Source organism: Melopsittacus undulatus, chromosome 3 (assembly GCF_012275295.1).
Source record: "Melopsittacus undulatus isolate bMelUnd1 chromosome 3, bMelUnd1.mat.Z, whole genome shotgun sequence".
Lineage (NCBI taxonomy): Eukaryota > Metazoa > Chordata > Aves > Psittaciformes > Psittaculidae > Melopsittacus > Melopsittacus undulatus.
The window spans coordinates 104,967,957-104,980,381 of record NC_047529.1 but is presented as its reverse complement, the minus strand read 5'-3'; positions in this window follow the sequence as shown (position 1 = coordinate 104,980,381).

Here is a 12,425-nt window from a genome sequence, read left to right as displayed (position 1 = left end):
GCACTGCAGAAAGCCTGCAAAGGCCGGTATTGAAAAGACCTAACAGGCATTTGAAAGCTTGTCTGACATTAATCCACGTCTGATCACAACTGTGATGCTCTTGGTATGATGTAGGGGCATAAGGGTAGCAGCTTTTGCATTTTTCGGTAACCTATATATACTCGATGTCATAAGACTTACTTCTGTCCCTGGTGTGTAGATTAACCACCTGCCTGGGTGCTTTGAGGTCTGTGGCAGTGGAATAAGGATGACCAGGCATAAACCCTGCTATTGCTGTTTCACTAGGCAGGTGCAGTGCGACCCAGGGGGTGAGCAGCAAGTTTACAGATTAGTTTTGCAGTTCATCATGAAGAAGGATTTTGGCAAGCTGTAGGGGCACACCTGCTAGTCCTTAAAAATGTAATGAAACCTTAGCCTCTTGAGGTAGCATGTTATTACCTTCGGAATGGCCTCTGGGTTAAGTAGATGAAACATCAGTGTGTGTGTAATATGAAGAGCATGCTGTGCTTATATTTCTGTTTAAGTTACTGTCCTGACTACTATTTTCCTACGTATTTAGGCCATGAAATCCTAGAGCTCCACTTAAACATGCACTGACAAATGGCATGTTATAATGCCCCTTCAGAATGTGTGTCAGCTGTCTTTTTAATATATCTACAAGGATTCTGCAGCAGGTCCAAGAAGTAAATAGAAGGAAAAAGAAATCCAATATTTGGGGAAATGTGAAAATTGCATGGTAGAGAAGAATACAAGATTCATCTAAAATTTTCTACAGTGTTAGTTGCCTGATTCAAGAATACAAAGTCTCAGCACAGTAGTGCCACCATGAACAAGTCAGTATGGCCAGTGCCTGTTAGCAGAGAGGAACCTTCCAGTTGACTTGCAGTATACAAACATAATTGTGGTAATTGACACATCAAGGTCTATTTTAAAATAAATTAGCTTGGCAGGAAAGTTTAATCATTACTATGGGCAGTATTCACTCATTTAATTATATTTATTTGTAATAATTTATTTTGCCATCTTTAATGAGCAATGAAGATTTTGAGAGCTATTTGATATGAAGGGTGACTGAACAAAGGTACAATAGCTATGTGTGGCTTTGGACAATCTCTCCTGCACAGTTATGGCAATAAACCATGATTAAGCCTTTTTAAAGCTTATGGGTTGTCATTCCTTGCCTCTGAGTTGCAAGCTTGGAGGTACAAGATTTCTTTGTGCCAACAAATAAAGCTTAATGCCAGGAACAAAACAAAGGATAAAACAGCAAGCCATACAAAAATAGTACTCTAAGTTTAGAGTAGTTTGTGTGTTGCTTTTTTTTAAAGACAAACAGAAAGGCATCAGATTTATTCATTCTTTTCCATTAAAAAGCAGGCAAAGGACTATATATTTTCCCTAAGTGGAGAAGACTCCAGGGCTTCAGGGAGAAGATCTCTATTTTAAAAAAGTTAAAGAGAAAATAGCCAGCTAAAGAAAGTAGCGAGAAAATAGGAGCTCTGAACAAACATAAATAGAAGAGAACTGACTTACATGAAGACAACAAATCTCCTGTAATAACTTGTTATTTATACCAGAAGAAAATCTTTTCTTGGGGTGTTTTCAAGTATATTAATTATATTGAATGTTAATGATATTAGAAAATGTAATTTAATGACATGAAAAAATAAAAAACAACCCAGACAAAAACAAACCAAGACAAACAGAAACCAAACCAAACAAACCAAAAACCCCCCAAACATCTAAACATCTAACTGGTCTGTATCAAGGGCTCAGAAATTACCACAAGATGATTTTGTCATTTTGGGGAGTTTTCTGTTATTAATTAGAGGCATGATAAAGTCCCCTTCCCTGCCAGTTTTGCCTTCTGTCTGAAGGAGAGGAAGAAGGGAACATGCTAGAAAAGGGTTGTAACTGTTTTCCTGGGCCAAACCTATGAAGTGCAGATGTAATTGATGGAAACCCTAAAAATCATGGCTGCTGCTAACTTAAACTTACTAAGTTAAAGAACTATCCTGAACGAATTAACAGTATATTAATAACTGTAGGAAATTACAGGCAATATGAAAATAGCTTTCAAATTTTGTTAAACTAACATATGCTTAAATTCTGATGCTTATGGTGTTTTACAAGTCTTTCACTGCTGACATGTAACATCTCCAAAACGAATTTATTACATTTCATAGTGTCAATAAAATGTCCTCCCACACCCTTAAAAGCATATTTGGTTGCAGTTTCTTCTCTCTTTTTTTTTTCCCCTCTAGGCTTAATGAAATAAATGGATCAAATTTTGACTTAAATGCTAAATAAATATCAACATGTAAATATGTGACCATATTTATCTTTTCTAAAGAAAGTAAATGTTGAGTGTGAGCTGTGTTCTGTTCCTTAGGATGGGCTTTTGCTCACAGTGTTCTCTGTTCTCTTACACTGACTTTATTCAGAAGAAACCAGAAGAGTTTAATTTACTTGCAACTGTTTTGATATTTTTCTCATTTAAAATGGCTTTGCACTTTAAAATTAACTTTAGCTGAAAACAGTATGTTGCAGAGTGTTTTTATGTACAGCATGTGTACATGTAAAATATCCAGAAACATCTCTGTAACTATATATGCAGATCTAAGGCTCTTGAACCCCCCAGTGAAAAATAGCTGGTAGATATTGTACAGTTATTGGAATATTTTGGTAAGTGAATTAACCCACAAATGTTTCATCGATGGTTTCAAAGAAGTATAACTGATATCTTGTTGATTATCTTTACATTTAGGTGAATTTGAAAAAAAAATGACTTTGGTATGGGAGTATAAATACCAAGTATTTGGATCTTTCCACACACCCCTTTTAATTCTTTTCAGTATTGTGTCATTATCATCACTATATAAGATCACATCATTAATATGTAGTCTTTACTGCTTGAGAGATAACTATCTTATACTTGCCTTCTTCATTATTAAAGGTATTAAAATTAAATGCTGAATTTCTTTTCCTCTTTTGTACATTCCTTTTAACTCCTACCCTTCTCCCAGTTTTTTACAGGCTGAGGGGTCTGTCCAATAATTTTAAGATCATTATGCCAGTTACTGTGACCTGACAAAAATAACCATCCTCAAATTTGTAAGTGGTTTCATTCAGTGGGAATCAGGGGCAATGCTTTGACATATAATTTATATGGCATGGGTATTGTTTTAGGTCTTCTAGTGTACATGTTGGCATTGTTTATTCTTAAAAGTTATTTTAAAGTGTTCTCTGCACAACTGCCACAGTAGAAGTAGGAAGTGCCATAGGGATTGTTATTCAGGTGCACAACCTAGTAGTCTACTTAGCATGATAAACTATTCATACCCTCACCAAGCCAAATGACAAATATATTTCCATTTGTATCTTTTAATTTTTTTTAATTTAAAATTTAAAAAAACTTAGCAAATTAGTAACAGTCAAAATATGCAAATTTTGAAACTCATTTTTCTGTCCAGCCAGAAGTATATTTTTATACTGAGCTCTCTTAGAAAAATAAGGTCCCTGGCTAGGCTACATCCATACAGTTGTGTGTCACAAATTTGATTTACCATGGAGTTGGGTGGGGGAAATCAGTCCACAAAGAGAAAAGCAAGTTGTGTTCTGTATCTGAATACTGTCTGACACAAAGGGATGTGGACCCAATGTTTCTAGTTACCACAGCAAGGTAAACAAGTAATAAATAAACAAATCATGTTCTTTTTGGCCCAAGAGATAATTGGTATTTAGAGTCTTGTGAGATAATTTTGCTAGCAGGAGCCAGCTATTTACTGCATGCCATCCTATTTGTTTAAAAACAAATGAGGGCACAGTCCCAGGGACAACAGGAGGCAGTTCCCTTCATGAGCCTGCAGCTAGCCAACACCATGCCAAAACAAATGCAGGCTTGGCTACATTACTGGTGCCTGTGTGTTTCCTCTCCTTGTTCTCTGCAGCGTGTTTGCTGCTTCTGAGTCATTTGGATGTCCATTCAGCTGCTGCATCTACAGGCATCTCCCAGGCAAGCTCCTTGGCCCATCTCATTCAGCTTACAGCCTGCTGGAACCTAGAGGGAGGGGTCTTACTGAATTAGAATTCCCCAAGGAATCTTGCAGATGTGCTCAGGGCTTACCAAAACCACATTAGTAGTATTCTCAGCAAATAGCAAAGATGCTTTCTATTAATATGAGGACTGGTGCTGCCTGCCTCTTATTTAATACATTGGTGATTAGAGATGCAGCTGTTAACTGGTACGACTGGTTTTATATTAAATTGATAGTTGCTGGTAGAACTGCTCTGTCTATCAGACAGTATTTCAGAGATGCTCACCCTGGACAGTGAACTCACCTTTTTGGGGAAGCCTGAAGAGCTGTGGGAGGGTTTAGCTCCATTGGAGATTTGCTTGTGGGAAGATGTCGATAATGGGACCACAATATTGTTACAGTCTTCAGTAAAATATCTGGGCCTGGAATGAAGGATCCTTTTTCAATTTGAACTGTGTATCTGGCAATTTTGTTATACCCTGGGATTTCATTGTGTTTCAGTATTTCTCTTGAGGACCAGTGTTCTTGCATGTACATTACTGAATAAGGACACAAGCGCTCTGAACTGTGGAAAAAGATGCAAAAGCATGAACCTTACAATCCAGACATACACAAAAAAAAAATTAAGATTCCTATTTTAAAACTCATAATTTAAACTAATTTTTAACGTTCTGATTTATGGATTAAAAATTCTTGAAATTAATAGGAATGCTCTGGTGACATTACTGCACTGGAGTTCATAAATGAGTGTGCCCAGATCGGTGCTGCCCCTTTCTGTTTCATGTGTACTTGAATTGGGTGTGTTAAACATATCATACTCTGAGATGACAGATCTGTGCTAGCAAGCTCTCTTGTTTTCTCCCTAGAAGTGCTATCTATCCATCCAAAGTGTCTCACGCCAGTGTGTAGTACTTTGCCAGTATAAACTTGAAGTCTGAAAAAGGGCTTCACTCATATAAATATTTTTTTATTTAGACTTTATACAGTCTTTATACAGTATAAGACTTTATACAGTCACAACAAAACCTGACTTTGCTTGCTTAATGCTGAAGTCTGGTTTTGGTTGCATTACTGTCAGTGTGGAGTAACTCCCTCTGGTTGAACCAGAGGTAGGTTGAACCCAACAAGAAAGACTTCTGGACTCAGAACCCTGTAATGGCATTAGAACATGGAACTGACAGAAATTGCTTTTTTAATCTGTATGTAGAATGTACCTATGTTCATGCTGGTTTTGGTTAATTTGCCCCTTCTGAGCCTGAGCAGGTAAAAAGTTATGCCAACATTGGAAATGTATAATACAGACCTCCCTGACTGATCTATTTGTTGCTGTTCTCCTGTTTTCATGCTAGTGGGACTTTATACGCCTTCCACGTTTTGACATTTATTTGTGAAAACTGAGGCGTAGATGCAAGCATTTGGGTTTTTCTGGTGCCAGTTTACATGTGCCATAAAGCATCATCTTTAATTTTTCAGCACTTATTAGCTCAGCTCCTCAGCTGAGCAGCACCACACCCTGGTGTGAAACTTATAGAGGGATAATTCTGACAGGTTTATATTGACCTAAATTTATAGCATTTCATTTGGGAAAATAAGTATCTTGTTCACTTTTCCCGTACAATGTTGCGACTGTTTGACAAGACCAGCCACCAAGATCTTTGGAAGACTGGAAATCAGAGCATGTCCTAAATACACGTACTTCTGCTTTCAGATAGTGGATTAATGGAAACCCTGTTTCTTTAAATTGAATGTTCTATGTCTTAAATTATTTTAGTGTAGTGCACCAAATTCTTCCAAAACAGAGCTCCAACATGTCTATACACAGATATAAAATATTAATATTGAGATAAGCTGAACTATGCAATATTGTACTCTAGGCTTTTAAGATAATGTTTGCAATGCCTGAAGATAAAACATTGGTGTATCTTTTTCATAATAAACCAGATATAATATAAAATGGGTTGGGTTGGAAGGGACCTTTAAGATCATATAATTCCAACCCCCCTGCCACAGGCATTTTGTGTAAGGACATGCAGTATATATCAATAGATTTTCCTGCATATAAATTTGTGAATTAATATAAAACCAATATGCAGAGTGACTATCATATATACATTTGTTATTTTTAATTTTGCTAAATTGAAATATGTTCCGAAAGACATATTTATGATAATAAGAAATGTCTGATAATAAGTTCATAAGTAATACCTGATAATAAGTTCATAAGTTCAATCAATAAATAATGATATTTTTTTTTCTATGTGATAAGGATAAAAACTATGGTTGGTCTTTACTATTTTGCTTAATTGGGCTTTGAGGTTGCAAGTATCTTTTTCTGGGTCTGTAACACTGGTCCTTTCCTGCAGTCAGCAGAGGCAATGGGTCTTCTCTATGGGCTGTAAAGGGTGACTATGGCCATAAGCTCAGCTATAACCATCTGAAGTCTGGACAGCTCAAGTTAGATGAAATTAAGCACATCCTAAGTTTCTACTTTGCTTTTGTGTTGTTGGAATCCATGACCATACCATTATTAGCAGACCACTGAAAATTATGTCTCTTAGAAGTCTGATTGGGTCCTAGTTGGGATTTATGAACTCTTATGGTTGAAGTGGGTGGCTGAGTGACAAGATAGTTATGACCCAGTTCTGTCATATCTGAAATGTACTTGTTTTTTCAAAATCAGCACCATCACACCAATAATAACAAGGATTTGGTTTGTTTCCTGCAGCAGAGGAACTATGGAATTAGAGTTTGGAGAGTATGAACAGGTCACTGTAGAAAGGTTATGCACCAGGGTATTGGGTCTGCTCAAAGCCTAGCTATAGAGCATTTTTTTTCAATACATATCTAAATTCTTACATGAAAACTGCAAAACTGGACCACTTGTAGATAACAGATTACTCCATCCTGAGTCAAATAACACAGAATTATATAGAAAATAAAACATTTAGATTTTCAGACAATGTGAAGCATGCAAATAACATAATCATTGTTTTTAGAAACAATTGCAAAGGCAGCTAGGGATTTACCTGTGAATTACAGTAAAATTTTATACATTAATGACATGAGAACCGTATTGCTTTAAAAGAACTGACACCAAAATACTTAAGCTTTTGAACTAAGAAGATCCTTGTCTGTATTTCAGTGTTTTCTGTTATGCAAAATTTAGCCAGTATTTTCAAATGGATTCTTTCAGATTCAAAGGAAATTACTCAGTTGAATCAACCCTCCTGTATGTTGTTCCTGTCCAAATGAAAGCCAGTATTACATGAAAGTAATTGCTTTTCATGGTCTTTATCATAAACCATGTGATGCTGGTAAGTTCTGAACATTTGAATATGCTAATTATTTTTCCCTTTGCTCCGTGGTAGATGCTGGTGTGCTATATAAATTGGCTCGGGAATCTGCATGCTTTTGTGATGTGCTAGTTGCCATCTGCTTTGGAGATATTCCCATGCACTTTTGTTGATGCAACAGCTATAGTGTTTTCAACTGTTGATACTATAAAAATGTAATGTGATTGGGCTTGGACAGGTGCCTTAAACAGACCACCCATCATATTTATTTTGCTGCCAGTCAGAACAGGCAAACTCTTGGGTAAAATTATGAAATGCTTTGAACTTTCTAGATAGATAGTGAATAATTTGAGGTTTATTTTAAAAGAGATTTTGACAGTCCTTAAAGAAGTGTTGCTTAACTAAGAGTCACCATTACTATCCAAATTTTCAAAGCTTACTGTTTATTTTGAGATTGCTTTTCAGTTTCGCAAAACAATTTAGTTCAAATGCCTTATTTTTGGTAGTTGAAAAAAAAACTTGTTAAAGAGTAAGCTGGAACAGTATAATTTATTAATATTATCACTCTAAGTCAAATGCAGAACAAGCAGCTATACTTGCTTATGTATATAAAATGACTGGATTTGGTGCACAAGGTACATCAAAGGTTCCATATATATATATATATATAAACAAGAATGTTAAATGTGGATACAAATGCTTAGATATGGTATGGACACTAAAGCTTAGATCTGCTTAGAAGTCACAAATAAACTTGGAAATCACTAGTTTTAAATCCAGTAGGAATGTTTTATCACTATGAAGTCTAGAAAAATAACAAATTAAGGGTTCAAACCACTGATACAAATTAAATACACAATAATATACACTCATGCATGTGTTGTTTACCTATTTGATATCTTGGGTTTACCTTAATGGTAAGCAGAGGCAAAAAAATTGACTTGAAGTCTTAACCTTTTCAAGCATTAAGGACTGGAGCTTACTGATAGAAAAGTTCTGGATAGAAAACTGGTTGTTAAAATAGATTGAAATATAAGTGATCACAGTGAAACAGAGTGTAATCATCACAGATCTGGAAAATTATTTAATATTAGATCAAAAAAACTGTATTTCAGAACAGAAATAGTTCTTGTGGTAACTGATATCACAGTTACTTGAAACAGGATAGCACAGAGGGAAAACAAGGATTGAGTGAAAAATAACAAAGCAGACAGTCAGGATCTTGTTCTCTGAAAGGTTAAATGCAATTAAGAGTAATTCACTTAAATTACGGCACTGGAAAATTGGCATAAAACGAGATAATTTTGCTTATGGGCACTCCAGCAAAGCTATGGGACTGGGAGTTTAATTTTGAGGTGACCTTTAAAAAAAGGAAGCTTTTTTTTCACATAAATATTCAACAATAATTCTTGAAAAAGTGTGCTATAGAAAAGGGATTGTCTATGGAGATTTTCATAAGAGGAAAGTGAATCTTGAAGGGTCTTCACGACTGTAGCCATGTTTTGGACTTAATATTGGCTGTTGTTTTGCCAGAGAGGAAGAGAAGACTTAGGTGTGGTTGGTTGTTTCTGAAAAAGAGATAGTGTTGACAGTTATTAATAAGAAAAATTAAGTCTCGGGAGAGGATGGTCTAATGGCAGAGCTATTAGCTACATCCAAAAAGATGGCCTCACATCCTTGCTGAAATGTTCATATTATATGAGAACACAGCGTGCTTTCCCAGATGGGTGAAAGAAAAACATAATCATCTCTGGCTTTTAAAATGATCACAGAAATAGCTGAGAAAATGATACCTCAATTATCTTGATCGATCTTGTAATAAACTCTGCACACAATCTATCTGTCTTTTCTAGGAAAGAGGTCATGAAGAGAAAATACACCCTTTTTTAAGAGGAGAACCAAGAGGAACTTGGAGTGAAGTTTTTTCAAAGGAGTGTATTTATCAGAGAGACTACGGAAGCATAGTGGCTGTTATCTAAGTTTTGCTGAAGTTAAGCAAAAGTTCAATACAGAATGAGGTAAGAGGTCATGGTCTTGTTTTATAATGAACAAAATCAGCATTTTGTACTGAAAGATCACATCCAAAATATTGCAGTAAGCTATTGAACAAGCAAATACTAATTTGCAACTGCTCAAACAGTGGTTTGAATGTGTAAGGATTTGAGTTTAGCTTCAATTACTAGCTGTGATATGGCTTTTATATCATGTGTTTTGCTGTTCAGCTCCAGAGAATGAAAAAGTCCTGAGGTCCATAACATAGTGCAAGTGTTTGTCATCTGTACATGTAGGTACAATTGTGTAGGCAAGACTTGTGCAACTCAGATTCTGGTGTATTTTTAAGTACATGTAACACCTTAGTGTATGCTGTCACAGTGACCATAAGTGTAAATTGTTCCTGTACTTCAGATAAAGAAACACTGTAGGTTTTGAACCCTTGCATTTTCATTGAAGATGGTTGGTCCTAATTAATTTATGACTAGAGAAATAGTCTAGAGACCACTAATATGAAGATGATGCTCTCTTCATTATACCAGTGAACTGAATAAAATAGTTCAAAAAAGTAAATAAGGAATTGTAAGTTCTGAAAGGGTTTTGGAAGACAGATGAAAGCTGCAGATTAAGAACATACTGTTCTATGTCATTTAAATTGATGTTATAGGTAGTGAGTTTGGGAAGCTAGGACTTCATAGCAATGGAACATAGAAAATTAACACCTTTGTCACATCATCACACTCCTTTTCTTTCGTTCCATGAGGTCATATATGAACTTAGCTTTACTGACTCAATACAGAAATTATAGCTTTACAAGGAATCTCACTTTTGTTTTTAGTAGAATGGGTCACAAGAGATTTCCACAGAAAACCACTGGAAACACTCTCCCCTCTCACCCCAGTTTAATTAGCTCAGAGTTCTGAAATTTATGTTGTCCTCAAAGGGCTAACTGAGAGATACATAGTAGGAATCACAGAGTGCATGCAACTGTTATGTATCTGGTGCCAATGATTAGGAAAGCGGAATTTTTAATTAAAGGGATTTATTTTTAATTGAAGCAACAAAATCCTATTGAGTAAATTTGGGGGTGAAATTCTCTTTTGTTTCTCTCTGTCCTGGTCACTGCCGTTCTGTATGGTAACTACTTGAAATACAAAAGGGGATGTTAAGCAAAGTTGGGGTTTTTTGTAAAGCTTTGCCACTGTACAATCATTTGTAATCCTGACCTTCAGTTTTAGGAAGACTATGAAAATCCAGGCCACTATGACACTTTTGAATCAACTGAAGTGGTTTAATATTAGAACCTTTGCGCTAGTGATTACAGAATCATAGATTCAACTAGGTTGGAAAAGACCTTTAAGATGGTGTAGAAGAGTTACCGGTTTAGACACCCTGACTTCTAAGATTTACCAGTTTTTAATATGTGAGGATAGGGTGTGTGGATTTACTAAAACTTTCAATTTTACTTCATTTTATTAAGGGAGAAGCAAGAAAATAAAACAATGCAAAAATTCCCTTGTGTCTTCTCTAATCTAAAAGCTGAGGGAGGAAGGAGACAGGAGACATTACTGACTGAGTCAAAATTGTAGATTTTGATCTCATTTATGGGGCACACAAGTATTACTCCTTTTGATATGGTTTTGTTTCATAGTGGCATAGAAAACACCTGTCCAAGTTTTTAATATTAAAGGAAAACCTTCAATGGATGAAGTCATAGAATCATAGAGTAGTTAGGGTTGGAAAGGACCTTAAGATCATCCAGTTCCTGCAGTTCTCACACCCATTCTATGATCCCATGCGCCATCATGGGAGCATTTGATAACACTGTAAAAGCATCTGTTTTACCAAGCTAGTTCTGATACATAAAAGCTGTGACTTCAAATTATTTCCCCCTTTTAAAATTCTTAGTGATTCTTTTTCCCTCAATATCAGAGTTGCTGTATTTTTTCCTAAGGGCATCCAGGTGTTTTGACTGGAATAATGCAATTTTAAGACATTTCTTTCCTGCATGCCAAATTTATTGAATTAATCACTGTACGCAAATGTGGTTCAGTACTGTCCAACGGCAATAATGAGACACAGCTTCTCAGGGGCTGGTTTCCAATCCAGCAGAGGGCAATGGGAGTGACAACCATCACCATTTTCTGGTGGTTTAGCTGTGGGACATAGGGCAAGAGCTGCAGCACACATGGGCCAAAACATGGCACAAACCCCCACGTCCATAGTGGGTGGTAATCGGCAATTATCCAAATAAAGGAATAACAAAACCATGTTGCTTCTTGCCTCCAGACCCAGCCTGTTGAGAACAACATGAAAACATCTTCTGAAGATTGAGAAGAGAAGCTTGGACTGAGAATTGAACTGTGTATAACAGAGGGTTGTTGTCCATTGTGCTTGGGAAGTATGTGAAAATATGGGCATTGTGCCTCAGGGCAAAAATTAGCAGACCTGGGAGACAGCAGAGATATTGAAGAAATTGAATGTACTCCCATATTTTTAACATTATTAAGGATTTAACTCTACTTTCAAAGGCTGTTTCAAAACACAGGGTATACATACTTTTTCATCTCAGAATAAACATAAAGAGCCACACTTTCAGCAAGTGTAAATCAATGTGGGACCAATAAAACAATTAAGAACAAGGCACAGAAGGATCTAAGTTTCAAATGTAGAGACAGAAATATACCTTTAAAGTTTTGGATTTGGGGTTCAGGTTCAGGACTAACTTTAAATAAAGCAAATCAGTCTGAGAGGTCAGGCAGGTTTTTCAAGGCAGGAAGTAGTCTTAGTAACAGTGGTCTTACTTCTGAAAGGTTACCATCCTTCGTGAATGGCCAGGCATAATATGGCAGTGCCAGTGTCTCCAACAGTGATACCTCAAAATAAGAAATCAGGATTTGTTCTTGCAAACCTTGTAAGCGTGTGTTTATTTATAATTCCACTGTAATGGTATGTCTGCCTTTGGCTTAGTATGCATTTGGTGTCAAAAGAATGAATAAAGTAAGGATAACTCTAATAATAAACAGTTGCTCTTTTACAGTTGCTTTTATTCCATATGCAGCACATGGACATGTCCAAGTGTCTTTGTTTGATTTCCGTGTTG